Source organism: Pleurodeles waltl, chromosome 4_2 (genome assembly GCF_031143425.1).
Source record: "Pleurodeles waltl isolate 20211129_DDA chromosome 4_2, aPleWal1.hap1.20221129, whole genome shotgun sequence".
NCBI classification, from domain to species: Eukaryota; Metazoa; Chordata; class Amphibia; order Caudata; family Salamandridae; genus Pleurodeles; species Pleurodeles waltl.
Window position 1 is genome coordinate 39,236,913 of NC_090443.1, and position 24,118 is coordinate 39,261,030.

Here is a 24,118-nt window from a genome sequence, read left to right on the forward strand (position 1 = left end):
CATCTGAAAAATAACAGTTCGATACAGGGGAGAACGAATTGTATAAAGCTATGTACAGCACAAATACTGTGTACATTTGGTAAATAGAAAGTAATGTGCTCATACCCTTAACCACAGGGTCTATACAGACTCCCATTCTGAATACGCTTGCAGAGCAATCTCACCATGGAAAAAGGCATACTGCAAATTTGTGTGGTTGCGGTAATTTACCCGGCAACTACTATTATTTACTAAGCAGTTAGTGGAGTTGAAGACATTATTTACTTTTTGGCCAAAGACCTTTAAAATATCAGTGAAACTTCACTATTTACCCGGACCCTGGCTAAATAAAAGAGATTATGCATTGTTTGCTCATCAGCTGTGCAAGAAGAAAAATGTTGCTGTTTACCAGGCTTCTGACTAATTATTAGTGATTCTGCACTGATCGACTGGTGGCTGCACAAATAGAAGCAAAATGTTATAATTTACCCTGACGCTGGCTAAATAGTAGAGATTTTCACTTTTTGGCCATGCAGATAGCAGACAAACTTCACTATTTACACAGCTAATGGCTAAACAGTAGAGATTCTGAACTGTATGGGTGGGGGCCATGCAATTAGTAGAACATGTTTGCAATTTACCCGACCACTTATTCAATAGTAAAAAGTCTGCTGGAGGCCATGTAATTAGCCGGAAAACTTAAACATCTATCTGGTTAAATACTAGAGATTGTATGCTGTTCAGCTGGCAGCCATGCAAATAGCAGTAAACCTCACTGTTTATGTGTTCACTGTCTGAATAGTAGAGATTCTTCACTGTTAGGCCAGCTATTTATGGAAAACTTCTCCCCCCTATCCCCTCTCCCAGGAGGCTGCCAACATCCTGTCCTATGGGACCCCTTCCCCTTTGCACATTTGTTACCACCCTAACTCTGGGGTCGTTAATTCATCAGTCATTTGCAACAGCAATTGCAGTCACAAACTATCAATAAATTACTTTCAGAATTATAAACGGGAGGGAGGACACCCCTTTCATGAACTCTCCTATTTGCAATTCAGAAATGATTGCAAAAGTCCTTTTACTAGTCTAAAGAAACTTCTGACTAATAAAAAGGGTTTTGTACATTACGATAAGTGTGTTTGTGGTCACAAACCTTGTGAACTGGTGACATGAGGCCTTGTGGCTCTGTTGCCCTCGTTCCTCTGATCCTCGCCAGCCTGGTCCTAATACCACAGTTCCTAGTTCTCCTGTTACAGGACTCTTATCTTGGGGATAAGACTGCATACTTTAGGGTGGCAGCATCACCAAGTGTGGGTGACTGAGTCAGTCCCACATTGTCTGGAAGCTGTGGGCCTGACTACTTTGGCTAGCTAGCAGCACCTCACCCAACCCTAGGAAGCAAAGGTGATTTGTGGCAGCCTAGAACATGATGCTCTGACTCCTCAGGGAAGTCGTGGTGAACAGTTCATATGCTTCATCTCAGTGACACGTAGTCTCACAAATGCAAAATAGGTTTCAATATATGTATTGAACCAATTGCATTAGATTAAAAGACACGTCAGCCACAATGATTAGGCAGATGATACATAATACAGTGATCATCGCTACTATTAAAGTGAAGAAAATGAGCAATCCCACCATCTTGGTATGATACTAAAAACCTTATGATGCCAACCCAAAACCCAAAGGTCTAAAATCTGAGAGCATACTAGTGTTAGTTCTTCTGCCAATCCCTGTCTATGGGAAGAGTCCCAACCCCATACCTGAAAAACGGACAAGGGCCTGCCTGTTTTCTGCTGGCAATCCTCCCAGCTGGCTCAAGAGTCAGAGCCAGGATCAACTAAGCTGTCAATGAAATATTATATGTTGTCTGATGGCCATGACTGGAAAGCCCTCTACTCTCTCCTAAGGCCTAAATGGTGTTTATATAACAAATAGATCTATGTTCTAAGATCAGACTTCATGTGATAATATGCCTGGAGCCAAGGGTTCTCTTTCTAACTCCTGAAGAGGCAATACTAGTTAGAATATCATGCACAGAGTGAAATGCATGCAAAGGTGCTTATAAAATGTGCAACATGAACAACTATGCCTTATCAGAAAAGGCAACGGATCAAAATATAAAAACAATTAGCTGAAAAGCTAGCTGTGCTCCAAAATATTAAAAGGAATAAAATGAATAAAATGTGCATGTGTATTTAGAGGCACAGACTACGGGCCTAAAAATAAAATAAGGATGTCCAGCCTAGGTACTAAGGAGAACCCATAGCACCCTCCCCATTGTCGGTACAGGAGTGCAGCGTCCACAACTTAAAATGAAGCAAGGACAAACTACACTAAAAGCATGCTAAACATAGACATAAGAGAGATAAAAAAATGCCAAAGCTGACAAGCAGACTAGGGCCAAACACAAGGGCAAAATTTAACAAGTCAATTTAAAATATGCCATTTCAAAACTCATTGGGACCCCAATGGCGGTCACCAAGCACATCAGTAGAGATAGCAACAAAGATATACTTCACTTCGGCAGACTATAAAACCACCAGCCGGCCAGTCAAAAGGTAGAAGGAACATACATGATCCGTGGCCTCAGCCATGGTTCTGGCCAAGGGGGCAGCATTCTGGACAGTGCCAGATGTTGAGGCGTCAGTAGTCACTATAGCCACAAAGGGTGGCTCACAGAAGGCTTCACATAACAACCCCCATCTCATAGGATACCTCTGGCAATTAACCCTCATCGAAAACACCACCAGATTCATGTCCACAGAAAGTACATGTTGAAAAGCAAGACATACTTCTAGTGCTCATTCGAAAGGGCACAATCGGCAGCAGAAGATAGGCTGCACACAGTTGAGAACTGATCAAAATGACAATGACCAATTCTTGTCAAGCTCCTCCAGTATCAATGTTTCAAAGTACTGCATCATGAGTTCACAGAACAGTTGGTTGGTGGGACCTCCATCATTTCTCTTAGTTGAGATGGTGCAGCCGTTGTAATTCAGAAATATCAACATGCAGGATACCACCAATTATTGCCACGGCTCTCAGGAATCCCTCAAAAACACTTGAAAGAAGTGAGTGAATGGCTGAAAGTATAACTCCAAATACATTCTGGAAGGTGCTGATGAATCCAGAACCTACAGCCTTAAAAATGTACAATCCCGGCAGTGCTGGATGTATTAAAGAATGCCTTTACTCCATTGGCATTACAATGCGGTTGATCTCTACAACGTGTTGTAACACCCAACAGAACTTTATAGAGTATGAACTTGCCCTGTGTTGTATTGTCATATGTATATATATATATATATATATATATATATATGTGTGTGTGTGTGTGTGTGTGTGTGTATATATATATATATATATATATATATATATAGCCTTGAACACTCCCTTAAATACCAGGAGAACCAGGACACCTCCAATCTGAAAAATACAATTTATCCAGGAGTAAGGCTGTTGCCGAAACGCGTTGGATTATGTGCTGAAATAAATTGTATTTTTCATATTGAAGGTGTCCTGGTTCTCCTGGTATTTAAGGGAGTGTTCAAGGCTATATTAGGGCCTCTCGGAGCCCATCCAGGACCGCTGTGTGGAGCACCTGCATTCCGGGACTTGGTTACGAATTATATATATATATATATATATATATATATATATATATATATATATACATATATATATATATATACAGTATATATATATATATATATATATATATATTGTTGGACTCTTTTCCTTATGCAGAGTCATCCCCAATCTTTTTGCCTCCTGCCTCCTATTTTTTCTGACCTGTTTGTGTTGGCTTTAGAACTCTGAGCACTTTACCACTGCTAACCAGTGCTAAAGTGCATATGCTCTCTGTTAAATTGCATTGGTGATTGGATTTCTATGATTGGCATATTTGGTTTATTGGTAAGTCCCCAGTACAGTGCACTAGAGGTGCCCAGGGCCCGTAAATCAAATGCTACTAGTGGGCCTGCAGCACTGGTTGTGCCATCCACATGATTATCCCTGTAATCATGGCTCAGACCTGGCACTGCAGTGTCTGTGTTTGCAGTTTTAAACTGCCAATTCGACTAGGCAAGTGTACCCACTTACCTGGCCTAAACCTTCCCTTTTTATACATTTAAGACACACCTAAGGTAGGCCCTTGGTAGCCTCATGGGCAGTATACAGTGTTTGTAAAAGGTGGAACAAGTACTTATGTGTTTTCCATGTCCTAACAGTGAAATACTGCCAAATTTGTTTTTTACTGCTGCAAGGCCTGGAGGCTACCTTTAAAAATGATTAAAGCATAGATTCCCTTTGGGAGCAGATAGACATGTGGAGTTCGGGGTCTCTGGGCTCACAATTTAAAAATACATTTTTTAGTAAAGTTGGTTTTAAGATTGCCTGCATATCCTGATGAGCCATCTGTGCTAGGAGGGAGGGGAGGAGTGGTCACTTACAACTGAAAAGGCTGTGCCTGTCCTCACACAATGCTGTCTCCAACCCCCTGGTGTGTGTGTGGGACCTGGCCTGGGCAAGGCAGGATTTCAATAACAAGGGAGACTTTCCTTTGAAGTAAGCCTACTTCAAAGGCCAAAATGGGCATAAGAAGAGCACCCAAAACCACAGACTTTAGATCACTTCTGGACATCAAGATGAACCTCTGCCTGGAGAAGAGCTGAAGAGTTGAGGATAAGTGCTGCCCTGCCGGAGACTGTGCTTTGTGGAGTTATCCTGCAGTTGCTGCTTCTGCCTGTGCAAGAGGACAAAGTCTGCACTTTGTGTGCCTTCCTGCTTGTAAAGAAATCTCTAAGGTCTTGTCCTGAGCTTGCCTCCTGTTGTTGAAGTCTCAGGGCCATCAAAGACTTCCCCTATCAGCACCTGGACTCTCTGCTGAGACTTCTGTCCTGCCAAGTGGTACCCTATCGAGTTCCTGGGGCCTTGGAAGGTGAAGATGGCAGACCAAGACTTAAAATCCACGCACAGACCACGTGCAGGGAAAATATCGATGCACCTTCCGAGACGTGGCTGAAAAATGACGCACCACCAGCTTCGCGGCAGAAATTGATGTTCCACCTGCATCGCGGCTGGAAAAATCAACGCATGGAGCTGGAAGAACGACGCGCACCACCAGCTGACAGAGGCTGTTAATGTTGCAACCTATATTGCGCAATTTAAATGATACCGTGCAGAAGGATTTTCGACGCAAACCTTGCTGGGCGTGAAAAAATGATGCAATGCCTGCCTGGATCCACGTATCGCTCCTCTGAAGGGATGAAAAACACCCCACGCCGACCTGACCGTAAAAAGAGAAATGACTCACGGTCTTGCTTGCGGGTGAGAAATCAACGCACAGCTTTCCTTTTTCAAAGCAACATCGCCGTGCATGTTATTTTGACACTACCCAGGTACTTTTCAATGCTAACAGTGTTTTACCTGCTTTCCCAAGGATTTAAGACTCTTTTTGCCTTTTAATTAATAACTTGATTTGTGTATGTTGCTTTTTTGTTGTTTTGGTCTTGCTTTGTTTAGATAAATATTTTTTATTTTTCTAAACCTGTGTTGTGTCATTTCGTAGTGTTTTCATTAAGATACTTTGGGGGTCATTACGACCCTGGCGGCCGGCGGTAACACCGCCAACAGGCTGGCGGTGTTCCACCAGCAATTATGACCATGGCGGAAAAGCCACGGCCATACCGCCGGCCCCTCCACTTTCCCGCCAGGATTGCACCTGGCGCTCATAATCCCGCCCTGGGGATTATGAGTCCCCGACCGCCAGCCTGTCCGTTGCGGTACACACCGCCATTGAAAGGCTGGCGGTAAGGGGACTTGGGGTGCCCCTGGGGGACCCTGCACTGCCCATGCACTTGGCATGGGCAGTGCAGGGGCCCCCAGGCATAGCCCCGTCGCGCATTTCACTGCCCGAATTTCGGGCAGTGAAATGCACGATGGGTGCTACTGCACCCGCTGCACATCAGCATTGCCGCCGGCTCTATTATGAGCCGGCAGCAATGTTGATGTGACATTTCCGCTTGGCCAGCGGACGGTAACACTGTTACCGTCCGCTGGCCCAGCGGAAATGCCATAATAGGGAGCCAGGAATACCGCCGGCAATTGTGGTATTCTGTCTCCCGCGTACTCGGCGGTCTTTTTCAAAGACCACCGAGGTCGTAATGACCCCTCGTGTGTGTTGGTACAAATACTTTACACCTAGCACTCTGAACTAAAGCCTGCCTGCTCGTGCCAAGCTACCATGGGGGTGAGCGGCGGTTAGCTCAGGGTGATTCTCCTTTACCCTGACTAGAGTGAGGGTCCTTGCTTGAACAGGGGGTATCCTGACTGCAAACCAAAGACCCCATTTCTAACATTGGTGATCAGCGGTTGGCGATTGGACTTGTATATGTAGTTGGTATGCAGTGATTAAGTGTGCACTACTGTTTTCAGTGCAGACCATTACGTGACAACATACTACTTGTCTTTCTCATTTTCTCTTTCCTCTTTTTGGACTTTTTCCTGCTTCTATATTTTTGGTGACCTCTTAATTGATTTTGGAACTTTGCATTTGAAGTGAAACCTTACCAACATGCCTCAATCTGGGGATGCAGCATCTGTGTCTACAAAGGATGTTTTTGAGTTGGAGAAGCTGGAGAGTTACACAGTTGCTCAACTGAAACGGTTTTGTAAGGATCTTGCCTGCCCAACAGGAGCTCCACCGGGAAGGAGGAACTTCAAAAGGCATTGAGGGCCTGGGTGGCAGCCAATGAGGCTGGAGGGCACACAGAGGAGGAGGATGAGGGTGCGGAGGTGCAGAGGATTCATAAGGGCGTAGTGGATGTACCTGTTACACCTGGGGGGAGGGGCTCCAGGATAGGTAGCAGTGTGTCATCCAGAGGTCTAACTCCTGAAGAGTTGCAGAACAGACAGGAGGAGAGGGCTCACTATTTGGAGTTAGAGAAGCTGAGGATGGCTTCAGAAGAGAAAAGGATAGTCTTGGCTTATGAGCTAAGATTGAGGAAGCTGGAAGTCATGAGGGCTGAGTCCAGCTTGAATGGTGGCAGCAACAATTCTATATTAAGGGGACAAAGACTGGACTTTGTGTGCCTTCCTGCTTGTGAAGAAATCTCCAAGGGCTTGTCCTGAGCTTGCCTCCTGTTGTTGAAGTCTCAGGGCCATCAAAGACTTCCCCTGCCAGCACCTGGACTCTCTGCTGAGACTCCTGCCAAGTGATGCCCTATCCAGTACCTGGGGCCTTGGAAGGTAAAGCTGGCAGACCAAGACTGAAAATCCACGCACAGACCGCTGTGCTGGGAAAATATCAACACACCTTCTGAGATGCGGCTGAAAAATTATGCACCGCCGGCTTCGCAGCAGAAATCGAAGCTCCACCAGCATCACGGCTGGAAAAGTGACGCACTGAGGTGGACGAATGACGTGCAACACCCACTTATGGAGGCTGTTAACGTCGCAACCCTCATTGTGCAGTTTTGGTGATACCGTGCGGCACGATTTTTGATGCAAACCTTGCTGGGTGCGGAAAAATTACACAACACCTGCCTGGACCTGAGTGCTGCTCGGATCGACGCATCGCTCCCCTGCGGGGAGGAAAAACAACCCATGCCGACCCAACCTGATAAGGAGAAACAACGCACGCTCTTGCTTGCGGGTGAGAAATCAATGCACTGCTTACCTTTTTCAACGCGCACTCACCCGGGCCTGTTATTTTGACGCTACCCAGGTACTTTTCAATGCTAACAGTGTTTTACCTGTTTTCTCAAGTATTTAAGACTCTTTTTGTTTTTTAATTAATAACTTGACTTGTGTATGTTGGATTTTTGTTGTTTTGGTCTTGCTTTGTTTAGAGAAATATTTTCTATTTTTCTAAACCTGTGTTGTGTCATTTTGTAGTGTTTTCATTAAGTTACTGTGTGTGTTGGTACAAATACTTTACACCTAGCACTCTGAAGTTAAGCCTGCCTGCTCATGCCAAGCTACCAAGGGAGTGAGCGGGGGTTAGCTGAGGGTGATTCTCCTTTACCCTGACTAGAGTAAGGGTCCTTGTTTGGACAGGGGGTAACCTTACTGCCAACCAAAGACCCCATTTCTAACATATATATATATATATATATATATATATATATATATATATATATACTGAAAAAAACCAAAGGTTACAGTGCCGTCATAGTTAGGTTCTGAATTTACTCGTACAAAACCATAGAAATTCAGCAGTTATAACTAGAGTTCTTTTAAATAACTATAAACTGCACCCTAAGGTAACTATATCTCGCGCCCTTGACATGCATAGTTTATTATCAATAATGTTATTGCAAATGTTGCAGTGATATCAAAGATGCTATACAAGATCTCATCAATTTCATAATATGTGGAGTAACTAGCTGTGCATGGCAAAGGCATTATAACTACCCATGGCCTTTGGCCATGCGCAGCACAGGTTGGCCACAGAGCCTGTCTCTGTCAGTGGATGTGTGAGTGGGTGCGTGTCTGAGTTGGTCTGAAAGTGGGTGTTTGAGTCTATGAGTGGGTCTGAGTGGGTGCATGAGTGTCTGAGTGGGTATGTGAGTGGGCACCTGAGCCTCAGAGTGCATGTATTAGTGAATGAATGAGTGTATGAATGAGTCTGTGGTTTTTGTTTTAAATGTTTCCATAATTGAGAACATTTTGTGAATAATTTGTGCAAAATTTGAATATTTTACATGAATATTGTGCACTGTGATGCAAAATTATATTAAACCTATCATTTGCCTCTAGAAACACACCTATATCCCACCCTTGGCGTCAGCGTGCCTTCACCCTGACAACTTATGCCACTTTCAATTTGGATTTTCATCCCCAGGGACCATGTCCAGTGAAATAAAATGAAATGATGGTTGCAACTTTCTAGTCAGGTTGCAGTCAGCCAATTGCAACTTTTCCTTTTGCACTCGTATTCATAAAAAATCACAAATTTTGTGAAATATTTGTGGCAAAAGATATACAAATGTATTAACTACTGAATGAATTTACACCAAATAACGAAAAGCACAATCTGCATACCAGCAGTTGGCTTTCTGCTAAATTTGGTGTAATTCCATTCAGTGGTTCAGGCTGCAGACGTGTTGACAGGTCCTGACAGGTCCTGGACCCCGTTTGACAGATCACCATGAAACTTCCTGTGCACAACAAGAATCACCAGGCCACTTTCTTTAGAAAATTCGTCGAACAGTGCCAAAGATATAGGCAAGTCAAAAAACGTTTTTTCTACGAAAACATGGTCCTAACTATAACTACCTACTTGCGACAGTCAGTAGGTGATATATATATTCCAGTGAGGAATTATATATCCATCTGAGTTAATACATGTAGTTGATATTATCTTCTCTCTCAAGTGAGTTATTTTACTCACCCCGCCAGCCCCCTCCTCTTTCCAAAAAATGTATACCTAAATTAATGTATACACAGCAGGCTACATGCATTAATGAGTTTTTCTCCTATGAGGTGTTGTAGATATAACTGTAAAAAACATTACATTTGTTCTATGAGTGGGGGATATGGATATACTCTAGGGTATGGTGCTCTTTTTTGGAATCATTAATATGTTTAAATCATATCTTGAAATTAAAGATTAGTTCTCCCATTCCTTGTAGCTGAATGAACCTTGGCATTACTACATATTATCCATTTATTATTTATTGTTGACATTTATTATTTTTCACAGAGTTTGCTTATTGTTAGTTTTCCGAACTTTGAAAGTGGATTTTTGCAGCAGATGACCAAATTGTTAGTAGACCTGTAATTTATGATTTACCAGTTTCGGGTAGAAGTACAAGCACATATATTATATTTAATTGACTGTGTTGCTTTAAATGAAGTGCGTGTGACATGTCAAACATTATATATAAAGGGGGCCAAAATGGCGGCCCCACAGGTTGAGAAAGGCGGAGACGCCGAAACGCGTTCCTGTGTGGATTGAATTAAATCCTATTTATACTTTCACGGAGTGCCAGTGGCCTTATTTACGTATAAGGGAGTGTTTATATATATATATATATATATATATATATATATATATATATATATATTATACAAAACCTACTGGGGGTTGCCACTAGGTAGTTATAGTTGGGACCATTTTTAATAGAAAAAGCATTTTTTTTTACTTGCCCATATATTTGGCACTGTTTGATGAATTTTCACAAAATTAAAAACAAAAAAAAGTGCTCTGGTGCTTCTTGTTGCTCCTGTAAAGTTTCGGGGTGATCCATCAATCGGGAGTCGAGAAAAAGAGCAGGTCAAAAAAGCTGTTTTTTCTATGTTAATTGGTCCCGTTGGACCTATAGCCACGACTACAACCCGAACAGCTGGATGGAATGACATATAGGTCCTCATTACAACCGCCAGAGTTGTTTTGGCGATTGTACTGCCAACAGGCTGGCGGTACAATTTGCCATATTTTGACGCTGCGGTAGTGCCGCGGGCACACGGCCGGGACTGGCAGTTTCCCGCCATCGTTGTCCACTCGGTTATAATCTGGTAGAGACCGCCATGGAAAGACTGGTGGGAAGGGGAGTCACGGGGCCCCTGGGGGCCCCTGCACTGCCCACTGCCCATGCACAGCCCTACCCTGCTTTTCACTGTCTGCACAGCAGACAGTGAAAAGCGTGACGGTGCAGCTGCACCTGTCGCACGGCCGCAACACCGCCGGCTCCATCAGGAGTCGGCTGCAATGTTACGGCCGACATCCCTGCTGGGCCGGCGGGGATGTTCTAATGTGGCAAGCGGGTTTGCGGCCGCATAGGCGGCCGCTCGGCGGTCCAACCTTGGCGGGCGGCGGAGGCCGCCATCCAAGGTTGTAATGAGGGCCATAATTTGGCAGAAAGCTAGCTTTTGGTACATAGATTAAGCCTTTGCTGATTTGGTGTAAAGAGCAAGTTACTTACCTTTGGTCACGCATTATCTAGTAGTGACTCTAGCTGCAGATTCCTTATCTTTCAATTCCCTGGCATCAGCTTCAAAATTGGAATTCGTTTTTGTTGAGTAATACCATGGCACACCGTTGGGTGTCGTCGTTTGGATCCGCGTGCATCAACGGCTCTGCGTGGTGTCTTCTGCGTCATTGGAGCCGTCTGTGACGTCACGGTCATCTATAAAGGGACCATCTTGGCACACCTATGTCAGCTCTTTTTCCACACCAGCAGCACAGAGTCATGGATAGAACCAACAATCGTTCTGGGAAAAACTAGGGCTCTGAAAGGGATAAACCCTATTAGACATATCCACAGAGTGGGGAGGCATGGGTGTGTCTAAGGAATCTGCAGCTAGATAGAGTCTCTACCAGATAATGCATTACCGAAAGGAAGTAACTAGTTCATCTGATAGAGACTTCAAGCTGCAGACCCCTCACCTATGAATAGCTACCCAATCTGAAACCTCCTGGCGGTGGGCTGTGGATAAATCACCTTTACACTAAAAAGTCCTGTAGGACCGAACGGGCAAAGTGTCCATCCATCCGAACCTGATTGTCTAGGCAGTAATGCCCACGTTGCTGCCTGACAGATATCCAGGACTGGTACCCCCTGACCTAGCGCAGTGGTAACAGCTTGGCCCCTGGTAGAATGAGCCCCCAAGCCCTCAGGAGGCTGCTTTCTGCCAATGCGTAGCAGATCTCAATGAAGAGAATGACCCAGCGCAAAATGGTTTGCTTCTGCACTACCAGACCCTTCTTTGCTCCCACGTACCTCACAAAGAGTTGGTCATCCACCCTGAACTCTTTTGTGCTGTCAAGGAAGAACGACAATGCTCTTTTTGGGTCCAGACAGTGGAGTTGCTCCTCTTCTTTAGAGGGATGCAGTGGAGCAAAGACGGTGGGTAGGGTGATGTTCTGACCCAGATGAAATGGGGTCACCACCTTGGGGACGAAAGAGGCACGAGTTCTGAGAACCACCTTACCTGAAAAAATGGTGAGATACGGAGGCTTGGATGAAAGAGCCTGCATCACACTGACCCACCTGTCAGATGTTATTGCCACTAAGAAGGTTGTCTTGATGGCGAGCAGCGGGAGGGGACAGTTGTGTAGGGGCTCAAAGGGAGCACACATAAGGAATGTGAGGACCAGATTTAAGTCCCATTGGGGCATAACAAAGGGCGTAGGGGAAAACATATGTACAAGCCCTTTGAGGAATCTATGTACAATGGGAGATTTGAAAAGTGAAGGCTGATCAGGCAACTGAAGGAATGCTGATAAGGCAGAAAGATAGCCCTTGAGAGTTTCTAAGGCAGAACCCTGCTGGGCAAGAGATAGTGTAAAGAGAAGGATATCAGAAAGAGAAGCAGAAAGAAGATCAGTATACCTTTCTCTACAATAATATACAAAGCGTTTCCAATGGAAGGTATATACTGCTTTAGTGGAGGGATGCCTAGCTACTAAAATAACTTTACAGACTTCAGGAGGAAGGTCAAAAGCCATCAAAGGCCTCCACTCAGTCTTCACGCATGAAGGTGCTGAGTTGACAGGTCGGGGTGGAAAACCCTTCCCTGCTGCTGCAACAAAAGATCCTCCCAGAGGGGCAGCCTGATTGGAGGATCAATGCTCAATTTCAGAAGCTCAGGATACCAGAATTTCTGTGCCTAATCCGGAGCCAATAAAATAAGATTACTTGGGCCCGGTCGTTCTTGATATTCTTGAGAACTCTGGCAGAAGTGGTATGGGCAGAAAAGGATACACGAGGCCTGAATTCCACTCATGATGAAAAGCGTCGCCGAACGATTTCTGCCCTGGAAACCCCAATGCACAATACTGCTGACATTGTGCGTTCTCTGCATAGGTGACCAGAACTAACCAAGGCTTTCCCCACTGCTGAAAGAGTCACCTGCCAGATGTTGAACCACCAGGGATATACCCTGCTGTTCCAACCATGTCCCGAGACACAGAGCCTCTTGACAAAGGGTCCACTTCCCCACACCGCCCTGTTTTTTGCAGTACCACATTGCAGTGGTGTTATCCATGACACCTGCACTATCTTCCCTTTTACAACAGGAAGAAATTATTTCAGTGCCAGCCCAGAGCTCCAGTAAGTTGATATGGAGTACGGATTCCACCAGAGACCAGCGACCCCTTATCTCCACCTCTCCCTGATGGCCGCCCCATCCCAGAAGTGACGCATCTATCACTACTGTGAGATCTGACTGGGGAAAGGAGAGGAGTCTGCCTCTGACCCAATCACAGTTCACTAACCACCACTACAGGTCTTTTGCAGTTCCCCCGAGATCTGAACCACCCAGAAGGGTGGGCATCTCCTTTGCCCCAGGCACCTCCTCCTCTGCCCCAGTCAGCCCTGCTGCCCTCACGGAGGAGGCTATTGACTTCCTGAAAACCATCTCTGTAGGGCAGATAACCATTGTCAATGCCATCCAGGGGCTAGCCTCAGAGATGCAGCAGACCAATGCCTCTCTGGATGGCATTCACGGTGCCGTGTCTGGCCTACAGAGATCTTTTCAGGCTCTAGCCTCCTCTTTGACGGCAGCCAGTTTCCCTGGTCATTCCGTCCCCCCCCAACCTCCTCTATCCCTTCCAGCACCCCACTCCCTTCACCAGTCCAAAGCACACAATCTGACACGCAGTCAAACACCTCAACAAACAAGAATCACACTTCTAAACACAAGCACCACACCTCCCACCACAAGCATTCACACAGCCAACTTACACATGCACACACAGCAACATCCATGTCCCCTAGTGTGCCCACCTCTTCTGCCTCCCTGTCTGTCCCCTCAGACCCCCAGGTACTGCACCTTCAGTCACTGTTGCTGAGCCTATTCCTGCATTCACCACAATAGCACACATCCAGACATGCACAACTACTGTAGTTGACACGTGCAGCACACTCTGCAGACTTGCAGACACCCACACAACATACATTCACACTGGAAGCATGTCTTCTCCCACTGTGTCCATCCCCCTCCTCCAAAAACACACAAGCGCACCAAGAAACCCACCCATCACAGTGGTGTGTGGTGATGGGCGTGCTGGTGATGGAGGTAGTGGCTGAAGATTTAGTGTATGCAGGTGAGTGGAGATGAGAAAGGGAGGGAGGAGGGAGACGTGGAGGAGGGGGACACAGTGGAGGCAGTGGATGTTGGTATGTCTGCATGGGTATGGTGCTTGTGTGAGTGCCTGTGGGATGTGTGGTGCTTATGTTTGCCTGAACCACCTTTGTGTGTTGAGGTGTGTGCATGCTGGTCTGATGGTGTGCTTGGGATAGGCTGAGTTACAGGGGATTGGGTCTGGGTGGAGGAGGTTGGAGGGGGAGGCTGGACACAGGGACAATGGCTGCCATCAGTGCAGAGGCCAGAACCTGAAATGCTCGCTGTTGGGCTGCCAGGCCAGAATGAATGCCCTCCCGGTATGCAGTTCTTTGTTGCAAATGCCTCTCTACACCCTGGATGGCATTCAAAATGGTAGATTGCCCAACAGTGAGGGATCTCAGCAGGTCAATGGCCTCCTCACTGAGGGCATCAGGGCTGACTGGGGCAGGGCCTGAGGTGCCTGGGGCGAAGGAGATGCCCACCCTCCAGGGTGAGCGGCCACAGGGCACACACTGAGGGGCTGCCGGGAGGGCAGTGCTGGTAGGGGGGGTGGCGGCTGTACCTGTAGATGCGGTGGGCACAGAGGGGCCCGCCACCGCAAGGGAGCTCCCATCAGAGGAGTCGGTGTCGCTGGTCTCTGCTCCTGTCCCCGCCGTGGAGCTCCCCTCGCCCTCCATCCCGCTGGTGACTCCAGACTCCGTTGTCTCGCCCTCCAGGGCCATGTGGGGTGCAGCTCCCTCCTTCTCCGGTGGCACTGCTCCTCCGCCTGATGATGCTAATGCACACAAGAGCAGGGAGACCACAAAAAGGGGGGGGAGAAGAAAGACATGTTCAGTGCATGCAATACCGCTACTGTTGGTGGACACTACAGACACAGCAGCCCTCTGCACTACGCCATGCACTTAGAGTTCCTTAATTAACCACAGGGACATGGGGTGCAAGGCCTATGCCCGATTGATACACACCTGGAAGAAACTGGAGCCTGACTAGGTGTAGATGGCTCTTACCACTGGTGGGGTTGGGGTGCCACATAGCCTGCCTCACAAAGGGTCCTTGCCTACAAAGCTCGCCCTGGCCTAGGGTAACCCACTGCCCTCCTCCCCCACCCAGACACCTCCTAATGTTTGCAGAGTCAGATGGACAGGGGGGTCATGGTGCGACGGGCACCCCTCCCACGTTGGGAGGACATCCCCAGCTGGGCCTCTGCCGTCTTCTTGCTCCAACGGTGAATGTCCTCCCATCTTTTCTGACAGTGGGTGCTCCAACTATGGTGGACCCCCAGGGTCCAGACATCCTTGGCGATGGCACGCCAAATATCCTTCTACAGATGAAGAGCACAGAGGAAGATCAGAGAAGAAGAAAAGAAGCAGGAGAGGAGGTGAGTAGCGCGGGGCAGGGCGAGGGGCTTGGCGGTGGGGGGGTACTTACTGTGAATTTGCTGGGCTTGCTAGGAGGTCTCAGGAGCCTGGGCTGGTGGAGCTGCAGCGGCAGGGGGAGCGACCTACCCTTGGGTCAAGGGTCGCTAACTCTGTCGCCCAGCAGCCACCATAAGAGGGAGGAGGGGGGGAGGGGTCAGCTGGGGGAGGGGGACGGGAGTGGGGCAAGGAATGGGAGCTGGGGGGTGGGGGCGTGCAGGAGGTGGCGGCGGGAAAGCGGAGGAAGGGGGTCAGGTAGAGGGGAGAAAAGATGGGGGGGTTAAGTGTGGCGGGGAGTTAGGCAGAAAGTTGGGAAGAAAGATAGGAAGATAGGGGAGGGGGGGTTGCAGAGGAGGTGGCAAGTGAGGGAGAAAGATAGAAAGATAGGAATATAGGGGGGTTACAGAGGATGTGGCGAGTGAGGGAGAAAGATAGAGGGGTAGAAAGATGGGAAGATGGGGGTTACAGAGGAGGTGGCGAGTGAGGGAGAAAGATAGAAAGATAGGAAGATAGGGGCGTTACAGAGGGGGTGGCGAGTGAGGGAGGTCAGAGAGACGAGTCAGGAGCAGGAGGGCAGATGAGGGAAGATCAGAGAAGAAGGTAAAGAAGAAGAGGAGCAGAAGAGAGAAGATCACAGAAGAAGGTAAAGAAGAAGAGGAGCAGAAGAGTGGAAGAGAGAAGATCCAAGAAGAAGGTAAAGAAGAAGAGGAGCGACGAGCAGCAGAGAGAAGATCCAAGAAGAAGGTAAAGAAGAAGAGGAGCAGAAGAGCAGAAGGGAGAAGATCCAAGAAGAAGGTAAAGAAGAAGAGGAGCGAGGAGCAGCAGAGAGAAGGGCCAAGAAGACGGTGAAGAAGAAGAGGAGCAGAGGAGAGAAGAGCACAGAAGAAGAAAGCACACGCAGGTTGTGGTGCAGAAGAGAGAGAAAGAAGCACAGATGAAGTACACAGAAGAAGAACACAGATGAAGACAGAAGAAAGAACACGCAGGACGGGGTGCAGGGAAGAAAGAAGAATACAGATGAAGAGCACAGAGGAAGATCAGAGAAGAAGAAAAGAAGCAGGAGAGGAGGTGAGTAGCGCGGGGCAGGGCGAGGGGCTGGGCGGTGGGGGGGTACTTACTGTGAATTCGCTGGGCTTGCTAGGAGGTCTCAGGAGCCTGGGCTGGTGGAGCTGCAGCGGCAGGGGGAGCGACCTACCCTTGGGTCAAAATTCCATCCACTCTGGATCACCCTCCGACCCCTGCCCCCATTGGATCTACAACAAAGCCAGCCCAACCACCCCCCCCTAAGCTCCGAGACATAATCAACAGCTCATTCGACACCGCCACCTTCCCAGACCCCTGGAAGCATGCGGAAGTCACTGCACTCCTAAAAAAGCCCAAAGCTGACCCAGACGACCTCTCCAACTACCGCCCCATCTCTCTCCTCCCTTTCCCCGCCAAGGTCGCTGAGAAACTAGCGAACGCCCGTCTATCCCACTTCCTCGAGAAAAACCACACACTCGACCCCTCCCAATCTGGGTTCCGCAAGAACCACAGCACAGAAACCGCCCTCATCGCATGCACTGACGACATCAGAACCAGAGTCGACAAGGGAGAGACCGTCGCACTCATACTCCTAGACCTCTCCGCAGCCTTCGACACTGTCTGCCACCACACACTCCGCACACGACTCCACAACTCTGGGATTCAACACAAAGCCCTAGACTGGCTCACCTCCTTCCTCACCGATAGAACCCAAATAGTCCGCCTCCCATCCTTCCAATCCACTGCCACCAAAATCATCTGCGGAGTCCCCCAAGGATCCTCCCTCAGCCCCGCACTCTTCAACATTTACATGATCCCACTAGCCAACATTCTCCAACTACACGGAATCACCATCCTCTCCTACGCAGACGACACCCAACTCATCTTCTCCCTCACCCCCAACCCTACTACTGCCAAAACCAACCTCCACGCTGCACTCCTTGACACCGCCGCCTGGATGACAGCTAACCACCTCAAGCTCAACTCCAACAAAACCGACATCTTCATTTTCGGCCCCCACAAAACCATATGGGACGCCTCCTGGTGGCCCACCCCACTAGGCCCCGCACCTACCCCCGCAACCAATGCACGCAACCTTGGCATCATCCTGGACCCCTCCCTCTCCATGACCCAGCAAATCAACGCCGTCACCTTCTCCTGTTTCAACACACTCCGCATGCTGAAAAAAACCTTCAAATGGATTACCACAGAGACCAGAAAGACCGTCACCCACGCACTCATCAGCAGCATGCTAGACAACGGTAACACCCTCTATGCCGGCACCACACACTAAAGCGCAAACTCCAGAGAATCCAGAACACAGCCGCGCGCCTCATCCTGGACCTCCCCAGCCATGAACACATCTCACCACACCTCAAATCCCTTCACTGGCTCCCCATAGACAAAATGATCACCTTCAAAATCCTCATCCACGCACACAAATCCCTCCACAACACCCGCCCAATCTACCTCAACAAAAGAGTGAACTTCCCCACTCCCACCCGCCACCTCTGATCTGCCGACCTCACACTCGCCACAGTGCCCCGCATCCAACGCACCACCACAGGAGGCAGATCATTCTATCTCGCCACCAAGGCCTGGAACTCCCTCCCCACCAACCTCCGCAAGACCCAAGACCACCGGCTTTTCAGAAAAAACCTCAAGACATGGCTGTTCGAACAGTGATCACCCCCCCACCACCAGCACCTTGAGACCCTCACGGGTGAGTAGCGCGCTCTATACATTTCTTGATTGATTGATTGATTGATTGACTCCCATAGTTTGGCTGCTTGAACAGAGAAGGATGTACCACCTATAGCCTTTTTCTTGTATGGTGGTGTTCTAAGGCGGGGTGCCAATCTTGAGTGGAGGTTTCTTTGTTGGATGTATTTGGTTATTTTGTTTCTGATAAAAAGTGGATCTTTTCGATGTATAGCTTTGTGGGTGATACAAAGCAGCTTCAAAGTGCATCTTCTGGCAACAGGTAGCCAGTGTAGTGCTCTCAAGGCAGGGGAGATGTGGGCTTGCGGATTTACATGTAATAGTAGCCAGGCGCAATTGGCCTCAACAATGGAAGGTACCATTGTTTACGGTTGGTGTTTCAGAACTTAAGACCATTGTTTAAGAGTTATTCCTATTGTAAACTTGTCTCTCCAATGGTGGCAACAGAGAGCAGTCAAAGCTTATTCAAGAAGGTGATAAAGGCACTGGAACCTAAATATGTATGTCATGTTTGTCATATTAGATTAGCACCTTATTCAGCCAGCCTCACTCTGTTGTTTAAAAGGGACTGATCTAGGGCAGGTGGTAATGGAATGAAACAAAAATGTGTTCTGCGACTGAAAGTCCCCCAATATCAAACAAATGTCTTACAATATCTCTATGTGTAAAGTAATATTGGACAACAGTCATCCTGCAACACTTAAGTGCTGTGAGGCCCAGAGAAGGGGCTAGATTTAAGTAGGAAAGGCAGAGAATCCACTGTTGATGAGAAGATGTTTCTCTTACTGTGGATAAATTCCTTGCTTCTACTGGCTTTTCCGCTGCTGCACAACCCAAAATGATGCAACAGGCTTAAGGTTGGTGTGCACAGAGTTAGTATGACTGTGCTCACAAAGACACCTGGCTCATTGTCATGTGCAGAATGACAATGGGCTGGTCTAATCAAGCATGAATGAATAATCTTTATAGTACAGTTAATAAAAACCATTACAAAAGTGTGCCGTATATTGCCAGCATAAAATCAAAATTTTAACATATAAAATGCATAAATATTACAATTCTTAAATGAAAATACAGTTTAAAAAGGCGATTTTATTCATGACGTCAGTCTTTATTCGTCCCCCTCCTGATCGCATCGTTCTATTCACTCATTTCCTGAAAGTTTCTTCTCAGCCTTCTTTAAACTTTTCACCATACAGGAGTTCAGGATTGGGTCGCCTGGTTTTAGGCATGCTATTACTGCTTGTCTGCATGTCCTTATACCATGTTGATTAAAAAGAGATTTTAGCAAGCATTTTCTTTCTTGCTCTAAGGGAGGGCACAGACATAAGAGTTGTATCAAATTCCTCTTCCCCTTATTGCATAAACTACAAATCTCGTTCGAGCTCCCCCTCCCCCCTGAGTAGTCTTTATTATCACCAGGTAACTTTCCATGTTGAAAATACAGAAATTCAATTCTTAGGACAGGGGACCAGCCTTCTTCAAAATAGAGCTGATGTCGTAGGCGTTTATAATCGTTTAACACCCCCCATGAATGTGATCTTTTCGATACTATTTCTTTGTCATTCAATAAAGATAGCATCTTAGTTTTATTGTTTACTACTCTTTTGAAACATGCCACAGATAGGGTACTTCCCCAGCTTTCATGCAGCCCTAAATCATTTATTGCTTTGTCCAAATAGAGTGCAGCAGGATTCTCACTATTTCTTTCAAGCTCTTGGCACAAAACCAGACACAGGTCATTCCTCTGATTTGTTTTTATTCTGTACCAAGTTTTCATATAGGCCGCTTTTCTAGCTTTTTTTCTGGTTTATTAGCCCAAACACCAAGCGTATTTGTGCTTGCGATGCATTTGGAGGTAAGCGAAATAACTGTCTATATGTTCTTAATATAATTTTATTTAGACATAGTACACCCTGCCCCGCAGTGCAACACTGCCATATGTTAAGCTATGTGCCGATTTGGTTATTATCACCCTTAATAATGGTAAAATGCTAGGGCCATTCAAGGTTCTTTTCAGGGTTGAGAGCGCTATGCGCAGTGTTAGACCTTTCCTTTTTAACTCCTCCCTATGTTGGGTAAAGCAGCCTGTTCATCAAACCGTATTCGGATTGGATAGGATTGAACTAACTCCACCTGTTCTCCGTTCATGAACCATCTATATTTTTTATTTTTTCTCCGGCTACATTCCATTACCTTGTTCTTTTCTAAGTTTACTGTCAGCCCATTTTCCTTAGAGTAGTTTGATAGCCTTCCCAGTAGTCTTTGAAGCCCGACCTGCGTTTGGCTTATAAGAACAACATCATATAGTAGATTACACATAGGTATATGGCCTAGTCTCGGTGCATGTGAGCTTACTACTTTTAGTTCTTGTGATAGGTCTGCTAGGAACAGATTAAAAAGATAGGGTGCCAGGACACAGCCTTGCTTTAGTCCTTGAACTGTATCTATTTTTCTTGACAAGACAGACCCGTCCCCTATCTGTATCCTCACCCAAGTATCAGTGTACAGGAGCTGTATAGCTTTGAGAAGACTCGATGGAATGCCCAATGCTGTGAGCTTTCTCCATAGTAAATTTCGATTTACAGAGTCAAAAGTGGATTTAAAGTTGACAAAGCAAAGGTACATTGGTAACTTCTTTAGGGTTTGTTTATCCATTAACAAGGATAATGCTAATATATTAGTTTCTGTTCCTACTCCTTGTGTGAATCCGGTATAATTTAGTGGGACAATCTTTCTATCCATTGCCCATCCTTGTAGTTCACTTAGTAGCAGGCTAGCAAAATACTTTGCTTCTGTGTCCTGAGCATTATCAACCGATAGTTTTCAGGTGCATCACTATTACCTTTTCTTGTATACAGGGTTTATTAGAGAGCCCTGTCATGAATCTGGCACTATCTGCTGTTGTAGTGCACAGTTATAAACTGTAGCTAGTACTGGTATCCATAAGTCTATATTCGACAAATACAAAGCTTGAGGAAGCCCATTTGGTCCTGAAGACCATCCTTCCTGGAATTTAATACTTTTTACTTATCTGATTCTCCAGGAAGCTCTCTATAATGCTGTCTTTGGTTTCTAAGCCCCCCCTTCCTGATGTTTTCACTTATAGGCTTTTCCTCTCTAGGCCTGATTGCTGATGGTTTAAATATTGCATTTAAAAAATGGACCCACGTCTGTTTTGCTATGTTGGAATTACCTACTGGTCTTTGTGATCAATTTATTCCATTTACAGCTTTCCAGAACTGCCTTGCGTTTTTTTGTTTCACCAAAAATAGCATCTTTGCCCATAAATCATTGTTTCTTTTCCTTTTTTTTTCCCCAGACCAGTCTTTGCAAACTCTTATTTACTTTACGGAAGGTATGTTGTAGATCTCTATTTTGTGGGTCTTTCCTAATTTTCCTTTGCAGTTTGTTGCTTTCTTTTCATAGGTTCTAAACAGATATAGATAGTTTTATTCTTCTCCGGTTTCCCTCCAATAGCCTTTCTCGAGGGCCCTTATGGGGCCTCTTTGCAACTCCTTTTTCTTTTATTCTGATAAGGAAGTTCCCCCACTGTTTCACTTTATTGCCATATCCACTTACTACGGTTTATTTTACTAAACTCTCAGCTATCTCTTTTACTTGGGCGTTCACTTCACTAGACCATGTTAGCCTTCGGTAGTTTATTGTAGTATCTTCCCCGGCCCACAAGGGTACCTGTTGGTGATACTGTATTTGTGCTGGAAGCACAATTCTTTGTTGTCCATGATTGTTACTTGGTGTTTTATTTATACTAAAGGATTTTATTCTGTCCCAGAGATTTAGCTTTACCATTGTGTAATTCATTATGGAACTTGAAGTAGGTGAGGAATAGGTCCACTCCGGTGGGGTGTCTGATTGAAATCTCCCATTTAAGGTTTGCATACCTAGGGACTCCAAATCCTTTATTAAGGAGTTTGTCCTTTTATCGTATGATCTTCTCAAGGGGTTCCTGTTCCTTTAGGGGGGAACTGATCATACGTAATCTTGCTGGATTACTTGTTCTTCGCTCTCAGAAATGTGCATCAAATCCATTATGTCTGGTAAATTTGGTTCCTGCAACACTCTCGTTATAACCTCTAATAGTTCAAGTACTATTGTAGACTTTATATTTTCATTTGGGGGAATATACACATTTATTATATATTAAGGAGTGTTTGTATCTTCTATCCAATTATTCCATTTTAGTACCAAAATGTTATTGTTTACTATGGATACCTAGAGTGCTTCTGTTCTGAGCGCTATTTCTATAAAAATTGCTAAGCCTCCTTTTGGTCTGCCCTGTTTTTTTGTTTTAGTTGCCGGTCTGTAGTTTCCTACATACCCTACTAGATTGAAAGCTTCAGTCGTCCATGTTTCCTGGAGGCATATTATTTGACTTCCTCTTAGCAACAAGGCTATAGCTTTCTCCTGGGACTTGGTTTGGGCTCATTGATGTCCCATGAGCTAATGGCTAAAACGTTATGCTGTCTTTTTGCCTCATTATACCCATTGGTTCATGTCCTACACTTTCCGTGTAGTGCCTCGGTTATCCAACCTACGTTTACTAGTATAGGTCTTTCCTTTTCCTCTACGCTGTGTGGTTCTTGGCTCTCCTCAGGCTTTTCTATCCTTCCTCTCGCATCTCTAAGAACTGAATACAATTGACCATCCCACCCCCATTCTTGGGTTTTACTATCACAAACGGTTCTGTATACATGTCTTTTGGGGGTAATGATAATTGTATTCCCCAGGCTGCAAAAACAGCTTTTTCTCTCATCACTGATTGAGCCAGTAAGCTATTTTGAAAAGAAGCCCTGGCGGCTTCCTGCACCCTCCCCTCTGTATGACTCAGAAATTCAATTGAAACTATATCATTTAATGTTATTTTTGACAGTGATGGAACTGCATGCAGTAAATGTAATGTGTTACCCCTGTTCAAAATGTCATGTGCGCCTCTGGGCTTATATATAGGTGTAAAAGTTAGTTTATCTGATACATTTGGGCTTTCTGTGTCAGTGTTCCGATCTTCCCTTTCCGTTGTGATTCTCCCTGGACCGTTTCTCCCAAATGCTTTTTCCAGTTTTTTGCTTCTTTCATCTTCATAATCTGGTAGTTGGCACATCATATCTTTTCCAATTACACTTTGTACTTGTGATACATAGTCATTTGTGCCTGGGACTTGCATATTCCTTTCCTTGTTATTCCCCTCGCTGTTTATCTGCTGATGTTGGTAATTGATTCCTTTGTTTCCTGAGGTTTCCATACTCTTAGAAGCTTCAACTTGTTGCTTTCTTTGAGAACTCTGTTTAAATACTATGTTATCCCTGTCCCTTGAGGGAATTGTGATAGGAGACTGCTCTGCTCTCATTGTATTCTTTGCAAAAGTAGTTCCCTTAGTTGATTTTACATCTACGATCTTTCCAGCATTATCCTCATTGCTCTTCTCATGCCTTTGAAAAATTGTAAAGGATTTTATTCGTTCTCTCTCCGGTGTAACCTTTCCTGATGTCATCTCATCAATGTTTTCCTTCTTTTGCCTCACATTTAGGAGTTCTAATTTTGCTGAATTTATTTGTTGCTTTTTTCGGGCTTTATGCAATTTCTTTCTCTGTTTTTTGTCATTCCCCATGCTAGTGCATCATTTTTTTCTTATCTCCTAAGTACCCTGGGTTTTCTCTGATTTTCTTGTTCAACATTACATTCATTGATCTCACTAATTCCTATATTGTTTTGATTTATTCCTCTATTGAGATTCCCAGGGAAGTCTTCTTTATCGACTCTTGTTGCTTCATTATCTTCCATTTTTGTTTCATATTTTTTCCTCCTCTGATTACAACACTTATTCCATTCCTTCTCTGTTTTCCCGTGCCCTATAAGATTATTCTTAATCTATTGTCTATAAG